Raw genomic sequence first — 10,877 nt, 5'->3', positions numbered from 1 at the left:
AGCTTAAAGTTGGTTTAAGCAATATGTTTCTAAACTCGGTGGTTAAATAATTACAGTATAGTTTTCACAGACCCACAAACGATTTTGCTGCCTCTGAGGACATGTGTAGCTTGTGCTGGATCAATGGGGTCAAGCCTCTTGTGGAGTCAGAGGCCTGTCAACAATTTCCTCTCTACTCTTTGAAACTACTCCTGTTTCGTTTGTTTTTTTCCAAAAAAAACTGCAAAAAAAAAAAAAAAAAAAAAAAAAGACTGTTCCTTTTTAATACCTGTGTTAACTGTTCTTAAAGTATCTACTTTAAGAGTCACAAACTTGTTGATGTCTTTAAACCCTCAAGAATGGATACAACTACCAGCAGACTTTTCAGTTTTCTAAACTTAAATTTAAGTCACTTAAAAGTTTATGTTTTCTAAAGATGATCATGAAAAGTGCTGAGTACTAGCTACTTCCTATTTTCTGACTCATTATTCTACTGGAAAATCTATAAAATTGGAATTCACAGAGAAGCATATTCAGTAAGCTAATTCAGTATTCAACCAATATGTCAATTAATCTCACCTTCATGAAACTGTTGGTGTGAAAGGGCATAGAACAGCCAGGGTCTGAAGGATTTCACCGGTAAGTCTTTGAATGAAGTCCAGGTCCCTAAAATCAGAGCAGAAGTTCACTGAATCATAGGACTGGGAAGATAATAGAACATTCATAAGATAAGTGTGTTTTAAAGGCAGAGGGTGAGTGGATGGGGCAGTGCAAGAGAGATTTATTCTACTTCTTTCCTTAGTCATTTCATATTAGGAATCCAAGCTTTTTTATTTTTTGAGATAGGGTCTTGTTCTTGTTGCCCAGGCTGAAGTACAGGGGCTTGATCATGACTCACTGCAACTTCCACCTCCTGGGTTCAAGCTTTTTGCCTGCCTCAGCCTCCCTAGTAGCTGAGATTACAGGCACCTGCCACCATGCCCAGCTAATTTCTGTATTTTTAGTAGAGGTGGGGTTTCACCACTTGGGCAGGTTGGTCTCGAACTCCTGACCTCAAATGATTGGCCCGCCTTGGCCTTGGTGCTGGGGTTACAGGAATGAGCCATTGTGCCCAGCCATCATGTTTCTTAATATTAGGAAATTCCTGCTTGTTTGCTGTGCTTCTTCAGGCTGTAAATCATATCTTCTCTTGTTTTGATTCTTGTGTAGTCTGACAACAGCTGGATGTCCTTCTTACTATAATAAAGTATTCCAATAATAATTGAAACTCTACATGCCAAATCTCACTCCAACAAACTCTAAGCATTTCCCAGATTCCTGACTTCTAACTCAAGGTTTTGGATAGTAACTGGAGGTAACACCTTGGAAATAGATTTTCCTCTGGGAGTTAAATAATAAACCAGTTCAGATATGTACAGAGTCACCAGAAGAGACAAACTATGGCTTAAAATTGAAAGTGTTGACCAGGATTAGAGGAAAGTGGACCAATCAGAAGGTGGGGGTGGTGACACAGAGAACAGGCAGGGTTTCAAAGGCAGAGACATTGGCGGGACTCATCAAGCCATGTATGTGGAGACAGTATCCTGAAGGACTGTGGCTGAGTAAGGAGAGAAGACTCACTCTATTGGGACTTGGAGATGGATAAAGCCCAATGTGCAGAAGGATACGTCAATCGCGCAGACAGTCACAAGCTCCCCTCAGTCTGACTCCAGGCTTATCAGGCACCCTGATAATAAGCATTGCTATGGAATGTGCCTCTAAGGAGGGATGTCACTGACTGGAGAATACAGTGTTTGTACCTTTTTGGTAATCAGTGGATCTTATGAAAATAATCAGTATCGGTAGCAGCATATCTCTGATCTTGACTAATATGATATTGTCTCCGGGACACTAAGTTTTTATGGCACTTCTATACTAAAATGGATTCACAATGGTAATAAATGCCACCTAGTGCATGTGCACATGACAAGCTGGTCACCTGCAGAAGAAGGTGCCTGCCCTCTTGTAATGCCCCAGGTACACACTGTAATTTTATTCGCTTTCCCTCAATTGCTCTTTGAAAACAGTGCTCTTTTGGCTACTAGCAATTCTAAACTCTGGCTGCATATTAGATTCACTGGAATTTTAAAAAAGGAAATACCCAAGACAGCCATCACAGGCCAATTAAAGCTGGGAATCTCTGTGCATTGGCATCACTTAAAAGCCCTCCTGGGTGATCCCCAGGATTGAGAAACCTTAGCTGGGTTATCGATAAAAAGAACATTATCTGGTGGGGTGAGGGGGAAAATTCCCTGATATATGTTTGAAAGCGTTTAATGAGCATTTTACAGATGAGGAAACTGTGACTCAGAGACATGAGGCAACTTGCTCAAGGCTGAATAACTCGTGGGTAACGGAGCTGGCATTTGAACCTAAATATTTCTTTTACAAAACGTCATGTTCTTTCCATGATATCTGGGAGAATGCAGGACAGAAAGCACAAACTCTACCAGGTTCTGATGAAGGGAGAGAAGAGAGGATGGCAAAAAGGGGACAATGGAGTTTTCCAGAGGCTCCATGACATGTCGTGATGTCAGCATTCTGGAAGCTAAGAGTGTTTGCTTGTGAATTCTGGCTGTGACATTTTTCTCAGTTTTAATTTCTAAAATGGTAAATATAAACAAATAAAAACACATATAAACAAAAGCTCTCTAGAGTCTTGAATAATTTTTAAGACGGTAAAGGAGTCCTAAGACCAGAAAGGTGTCCCATTCTAGAGAGACTAGGAAGCCATAATATGTATATGTGTGTGTGTGAAGGCAAGAATGAATACTTAACTTGGTTTATTCTAAAAAGCATTGCATATCATGTTGGGAATTGGACTCCAAATCCTTTTTTTGTTCGTTGTTTTGAGGCGGAGTCTCTGTCACCCAGAGTGCAGTGGTGCCATTTTGGCTCACTGCAGCCTCTGCCTCTCAGGTTGAAATGATTCTCCTGCCGCAGCCTCCTGAGTAGCTGGAATTACAGGCGCCCACCACCAAACCTGGCTAAATTTGTATTTTTGGTAGAGACAGGGTTTCTTCATGGTGGCCAGGCTGGTTTTTAACTCTTGGCCTCAAGTGATCTGCCCACCTCCGCCTCCCAAAGTGCTGGGATTATAGGCATGAACCACCACGCCCAGTTCCAAATCCCTTTGATCTCATACCATCTTTAAAAACATTTTTTGAGCATACTTTTACAAAATATGAGTTATTGCAAATCAATTATAATGTACTATTATTTAAAACATTAAAAATCACCAAATAGAGGAATTTTAAAACAATGAGATACAGATGAAGTAGGTAATATTTTAAAATAATTATTTTTATTAATGGTAAAAGTATATTTTAACCTCAATAAGAAATAGTAAAAGATTAGTTAATATGTTTTATCGAAAAAAAAAGTCTATCACTTTGTGAGAAAGCCATTCCAAAATTATTCTAAGTTCATTTTGTTGTAATCCTTGATGATAATGACTGTCAGGGCTGAAAAAGACACCTCAAGAGAGCAGAAAAAATAGAAAAAAGATAGAAGATATGTAGAAAAAAATCACTGGGTGTGCCTGCTATTTCATGGTGAATCACATTTCATTGTCAGTTATCAAGTATGAAGAAGTTTTTGTTGAAACTCAGCTAGTAAATTCCTATCTTCTTTGATGTCAGTTAGTTGGGAAGTTATAAAGATAAGTTGAAATTCTCAACATATGGGTTCAAAATCTCTTGATACCCTTCATTTGGGTAATTTTTAAGCTGACTAGAAAATTTGGTTTGCAAGTTTAAGTGTGCAGATAATAGAGTTTGTAGGTGGCACATCTGCATCATTTCTGAATGAATGAATGAATGAATGAAGGTGCCTCTGGGACCCTTCTCTGAGCTAAATAAAGCATACAGTGACAGTGACCCATAGACACTGTCAACTTATATACCAAATATTAGCAACATGTGGTTTATATCATAATTTTTAAGATGAAAAAATAAACTCAGAGGTGTTCTATTTTGTTCCTGCACCTCCTGGCGGCATGCACCCTGCTTTGGGCTTTGAGAGCAATACAAAGCCCCCAAGAAGTCTTAATTAGAAGAGAAGCATGTCCAGGCCCATGATTTACAGGCGTAGGTCACTAATAAAGATACAGCAAAAAGTGGGTTGGAAAAAGGGATGAAGGAGTTTCCAGACCAAGCTAGAGCAGCAGAACGGGAGGGAGAGGGGTGGATTTGAGAGACACATTTTGTAGATACACTTAAAAGTTTGGATGTGAGGCCAGGCGTGGTGGCTAACGCCTGTAATCCCAGCACTTTGGGAGGCTGAGGAGGGTGGATCACTTGAGGTCAGGAGTTCAGACTAGCCTGACCAACATGGTGAAACCACTTCTCTATTAAAAATACAAAATTAGCTGGACGTGGTGGCGCATGCCTGTAATCCCAGCTACATGGGAGGCAGAGGCAGGAGAATCACTTGAACCTGGGAGGCAGAGGTTGTAGTCAGCCGAGATTGCACCATTGCACCCCAACCTGGGAAAATGATAATGCCCCTTCCTCCCTGAGCATGGGAAGAAGAGGGTGGGGCATGAAATGTAATGAGTTCAGTTTTGGATGATATGAGGTCCCCTTCCCTCCCTCCATGTGGTATATGGGAGGCTTCCTGCAGCATTGGGAGTGACTATCTGGGCAAGCTGAAGCAAAGCCAGTTCCTTCCAAGCTTTATTTTTCAGGGTTCTAATCCCTAGGCTCTTTGTCTTTTTGGAAAGTTATTTATTTCTTTGAGACTCTGAAGAAAGCCATGGGTTCCAGTTCAGAAGAAAGTGAATGTACATACCACAGCGTAAATTTGTACTTGTGCTTTATAGGACACTCAGCCCCAGAGATCTGTCCATGTCCAGATGGGAGCCCTGCTCTAACTGGCTCCTTCAATGACCTCAAAACCTGCTCTGTTTCCCTATGTGCCAATCTTCTGAGTCAGAGATAATTTGCTAGTTATAAGTCACTTCCTATTTTAGAAATCCTCATGACTTATGGTCAAATGCTAATGTTCATCACGCTGATTGATGAATTGTAATTTCTAATGCCGGGTGTGGGATGGCAGATAAAATGGAGACAAGAGGAGGTTCACTCTGAGACTTTGATTCCTCTGGGCCAGCATTCATATGGCTCATCCAGGATGGAATGCAGTAGGAAACACACAGCACCATCTGCGAATGATTCTTGCCTCACGGAACCAGAATCTAGTAAGAAGTACAAAAGAACTAGTTACATGACACCACAAGAAAGCAACCAGCCAATCCAGAATGTGGGATACTGTATGAAACAGATGACCCCATTGCTCTAACAAATGAATGGCATGAAAAATTAAAAGAGAACATTCCAGAAAAAAAAAGAGCCTTGGCTGGGTATGTGGCTCATGCTTGTAATCCCAGCACTTTGGGAGGCTGAGGCAGGCAGATTACCTGAGGTCAGAAGTTCGAGACCAGCCTGGCCAACATGGTGAAACCCCATCTCTACTAAAAATACAAAAAGTAGCCAGGCATGCTGGTACATGCCTGTAGTCCCAGCTACTTGGGAGGTTGAGGCACGAGAATTGCTTGAATCCAGGTAGCGGAGACCTCAGAGAGCCAAGATCATGCTACTACACTCCAGTCTGGGTGATGGAGCAAGACTCTGTCTCAGTGGCTGGCAAGAAGCCAAATAGGAACAGCTCTGGTCTGCAGCTCCCAGCGAGATCAGCACAGAAGGTGGGTGATTTCTGCATTTCCAACTGAGGTAACCAACTTATCTCACTGGGACTGGTTAGACAGTGGGTGCAGCCCCACAGAGGGTGGGCCAAAGCAGGGTGGGGTGTCACCTCACCCAGGAAATGCAAGGGGTTGGGGAACTTCCTAGCCAAAGGAAGTCGTGAGGGACTGTGCCATGAGGAAGGGTGCACTCTGGCCCAGATACNTTTTTTTTTTTTTTTTTTTTTAAATATACCCCAGTGGTACCTGGAATGTCAGTGAGACAGAACCATTTGCTCTCCTGGAAAGGGGGATGAAGCCAAGGAGTCAAGTGGTCTAGCTCAGTGGATCCCAATACCATGGAGCTCAGCAAGCTAAGATCCACTGGCTTGAAATTTTCATTGCTAGCCCAGCAGTCTGAAGTCAACCTGGGATGCTCGAGCTTGGTAGGGGGAGAGATGTCTGCCATTACTGAGGCTTGAGTAGGCAGTTTTTCCCTCACGGTGTAAACAAAGCCACCAGGAAGTTCAAACTGGGTGGAACCCACTACAGCTCAGCAAAGCCACTATAGCCAGACTGCCTCTCTAGATTCCTCCTCTCTGGGCAAGGCATCTCTGAAAGAAAGGCAGCAGCCCCAGTCAGGGGCATATAGATAAAACTCCCATTTCCCTGGGACAGAACACCTGGGGGAAGGGGCGGCTATGGGCACAGCTTCAGCAGACTTAAACATTCCTGCCTGCAGGCTCTGAAGACAGCAGCAGATCTCACAGCACAGCATTCGAGCTCTGCTAAAGGACAGACTGCCTCCTCAAGTGGGTCCCTGATCCCCATTCCTCCTGACTGGGAGACACCTCCCAGCAGGGGTTGACAGACACCCAATACAGGAGAACTTTGGCTGGCATCTGGCAGGTGCCTCTCTGGGGTGAAGCTTCCAGAGGAAGGAACAGGCAGCAATCTTTGCTACTTCACAGCCTTTGCTGGTGATACCCAGGCAAACAGAGTTGGAAGTGGACCTCCAGCAAACTCTAGCAGACCTGCAGCAGAGGGTCCTGACTGTTAGAAGGAAAACTAGCAAACTGAAGGAACAGCATCAACATCAACCAAAAGGACATCCACACAAAAACCCCATCCAAAGGTCACCAACAACAAAGGGGAAAGATAGATATATCCACGAAGATGAGGAAAAATCAGCACAAAAAGTTTGAAAATTCCAAAAACCAGAACACCTCTTCTCTTCCAAAGGATCACAAGTCCTTGTCAGCAAGAGAACAAAACTGGATGGAAAATGAGTTTGACGAATTAACATAAGTAGGCTTCAGAAGGTGGGTAATAAACTGCTCCGAGCTAAAGGACCATGTTCTAACCTAAAGCAAGGAAGCTAAGATGCTTGAAACAAGGTTAGAGAAATTGCTAACTAGAATAACCAGTTTAGAAAGGAACCTAAATGATCTGATGGAGCTGAAAAACACAGCATGAGAACTTTGTATCAATAGCTGAATCAATCAAACAGAAGAAAGGATATCAGAGATTGAAGATTAACTTAAGGAAATAAAGCATGAAGATAAGATTAGAGAAAAAAAAATGAAATGGAGTGAACAAAGCCTCCAAGAAATATGGGACTATGTGAATAGACCAAACCAACGTTTGAATGGTGTACCTGAAAGTGATGGGGAGAACGGAACCAAATTGGAAAACACTCTTCAGGATGTTATCCAGGAGAATTTCCCCAAGCTAGCAAGACAGGCCAACACTGAAATTTAGGAAATTCAGAGAACACCACAAAGATACTCCTTGAGAAGAGCAACTACAAGACACATAATCTTCAGATTCACCAAGGTTGAAATGAAGGAAAAAATACTAAGGGCATCCAGAGAGAAAGGTCAGGTTACCTACAAAAAGAAGCCCATCAGACTAACAGCAGATCTCTTGGCAGAAACTCTACAAGCCAGAAGAGAGTAGGGGCCAATATTCAACATTCTTAAAGAAAAGTATTTTCAACCCAGAATTTCATATGCAGCCAAACTAAGCTTCATAAGCAACGGAGAAATAAAATCCTTTACAGACAAGCAAATGCTGAGAGATTTTGTCACCACCAGGCCTGCCTTACAAGAGCTCCTGAAGGAAGTACTAAATATGGAAAGCAAAAACCAGGACTAGCCAATGCAAAAACATACCAAATTGTAAAGTCCATCAACACTATGAAGAAACTGCATCAACTAACAGGCAAAATAACCAGCTAGGATCATAACGACAGGATCAAATTCACACATAACAATATTAACGTTAAATGTAAATGGGCTAAATGCTCCAATTAAAAGACACAGACTGGCAAATTGGATAAAGGGTCAAGACCTGTTGGTGTGCTGGATTCAGGAGACCCATCTCACATGCAAAGGCACACATAGGCTCAAAATAAAGGGATGGAGGAAGATTTACCAAGCAAATGGAAAGCAAAACAAAACAAAACAAAACTAAAACAAAGAAGGGCATTACACAATGGTAAGGGGATTAATGAAACAAGAGCTTGCTTGCTACCCTAAATATATATGTACCCAATACAGGAGCACCCAGATTCATAAAGCAAGTTCTTAGAGACCTACAAAGAGACTTAGACTCCTCTACAATAATAGTGGGATACTTTAACACCCCACTGTCAATATTAGACAGATCAATGAGACAGAAAATTAACAAAGATATTCAAAACTTGAACTCAGCTCTGCATCAAGCAGACCTAATAGACATCTACAGAACTCTCCACCCCAAATCAACAGAATATACATTCTTCTCAGCACCACATTGCCCTTATTCTAAAATTGACCACATAATTTGAAGTAAAACACTCCTCAGCAAATGCAAAAGAACAGAAATCACAGCAAACAGTCTCTCAGACAACAGTGCAATCAAATTAGAACTTAGGATTAAGAAACTCACTAAATACCACACAACTATATGGAAATTGAACAACCTGCTACTGAGTGACTACTTGGTAAATAACAATATTAAGGTAGAAATAAATAAGTTCTTTGAAACCAGTGAGAACAAAGACACAATGTACCAGAATCTCTAGGACACACCTAAAGCAGTGTTTAGAGGGAAATTTACAGCACTAAATGCTCACAGGAGAAAGCAGGAAAGACCTAAAATTGACACCCTAACATCACAATTAAAAGAGCTAGAGAAGCAAGAGCAAACAAATTCAAAAGCTAGCAGAAGACAAGAAATAACTAGGATTAGAAGAGAACTGAAGGAAATAGAGACACGAAAAACCCTTCAAAAAATCGATAAATCCAGGAGCTAATTTTTGAAAAGATTAACAAAATAGATAGACTGCTAGCCAGACTGATAAAGAAGAAAAGAGAGAAGAATCAAATAGACACAATAAAACATGATAAAGGGGATATCACCACAGATCCTACAGAAATACAAACTACCACCAGAGAATACTATAAACACCTCTACCCAAATAAACTTGGAAATCTAGAATAAATGGATAAATTCTTGGACACATACACCCACCCAAGACTAAACCAGGAAGAATTGGAATCCCTGAACAGACCAATAACAAGTTCTGAAATTGAGGCAGTAATTAATAGCCTACCAACCAAAAAAAGCCTAGGGCCAGGCAGATTCACCGCCAAATTCTACCAAAGGTACAACGAGGAGCAGGTACCATTCCTTCTGAAACTATTCCAAACAATAGAAAAACAGGGACTTCTCCCTAACTTATTTTAAGGCCAGCATCATCCTTATACCAAAACCTGGCAGAGACACAACGAAAAAAGAAAATTTCAGGCTAATATCCCTGATGAACATCGATGTGAAAACCCTCCATAAAATCCTGGCAAACTGAATCCAGCAGCACGTCAAAAAGCTTATCCACCACGATCAAGTTGGCTTCATCTCTGGGATGCAAGACTGGTTCAACATATGCAAATCAATAATAGTAATCCACCACATAAACAGAGCCAAAGACAAAAACAACATGATTATCTCAATAGATGCAGAAAGTCCTTCAATAAAATTCAAACATCCCTTCATGCTAAAAACTCTCAATAAACTAGGTATTGATGGAACATATCTCAAAATAATAAGAGCTGTTTATAACAAATCCACAGCCAATATCACACTGAATGGGTAAAAGCTGGAAGCATTTCCTTTGAAAACAGGCAGAAGACAAGGATGTCCTCTCTCACCACTCCTATTCACCATAGTATTGGAAGTTCTGGCCAGGGCAAACAAGCAAGAGAAAGAAATAAAGGGTATTCAAATGGGAAGAGAAGAAGTCAAGTTGTGTCTATTTGCAGATGACATGATTGTATATTTAGAAAACCCCATCTTCTTAGCCCAAAATCTCCTTAAGCTGATAAGCAACTTCAGCAAAGTCTCAGGATACAAAATCAATGTGTAAAAACCACAAGCATTCCTATACACTAATAATAGACAAACAGAGAGCCAAATCATAAGTGAACTCCTATTCACAGTTGCTATAAAGAGAATAAAATACCTAGGAATACAACTTACAAGGGATGTGNCATCACTGGTCACTAGAGAAATGCAAATCAAAACCACAATGAGATACCATCTCATGCCAGTTACAATGGCGATCATTAAAATGTCAGGAAACGCCAGGCATGGTGGTTCACGCCTGTATTCCCAGCACTTTGGGAGGCCCAGGCAGGTGGATCATAAGCTCAAGAGTTCGAGACCAGCCGGCCAATATGGTGAAACCCCATCTCTACTAAAAATATAAAAGTTAGCCAGGCGTGGTGGCGGGTGCCTGTAGTGCCAGCTACTCGGGAGGCTGAAGCAGGAGAATTGCCTGAACCCTGGAAGGTGGAGGTTGCAGTGAGCTGAGATCACACCACTGCATGCCAGCCTGGGTGACAGAGTGAGACTCCGTCTCAAAAAAACCCAAAAAAACAAACAAAAAAACCAAGAAACAACACATACTGGAGAGGATGTGGAGAAATAGGAACACTTTTACACTGTCAGTAGGAGTGTAAATTAGTTCAGTCATTGTGGAAGACAGTGTGGCGATTCCTCAAGGATCTAGAACCAGAAATACGACTTGACCCAGTAATCCCATTACTGGGTATATACACAAAGGATTATAAATCATTCTACTGTAAAGACACATGCACACATATGATGTATGTTTATTGCAGCACTATTCACA

This window comes from Rhinopithecus bieti, unplaced genomic scaffold, assembly GCF_001698545.2.
Source record: "Rhinopithecus bieti isolate Rb0 unplaced genomic scaffold, ASM169854v2 scaffold_44723, whole genome shotgun sequence".
Classification (NCBI taxonomy): domain Eukaryota; kingdom Metazoa; phylum Chordata; class Mammalia; order Primates; family Cercopithecidae; genus Rhinopithecus; species Rhinopithecus bieti.
Note: the sequence above shows the minus strand (reverse complement) of the source record.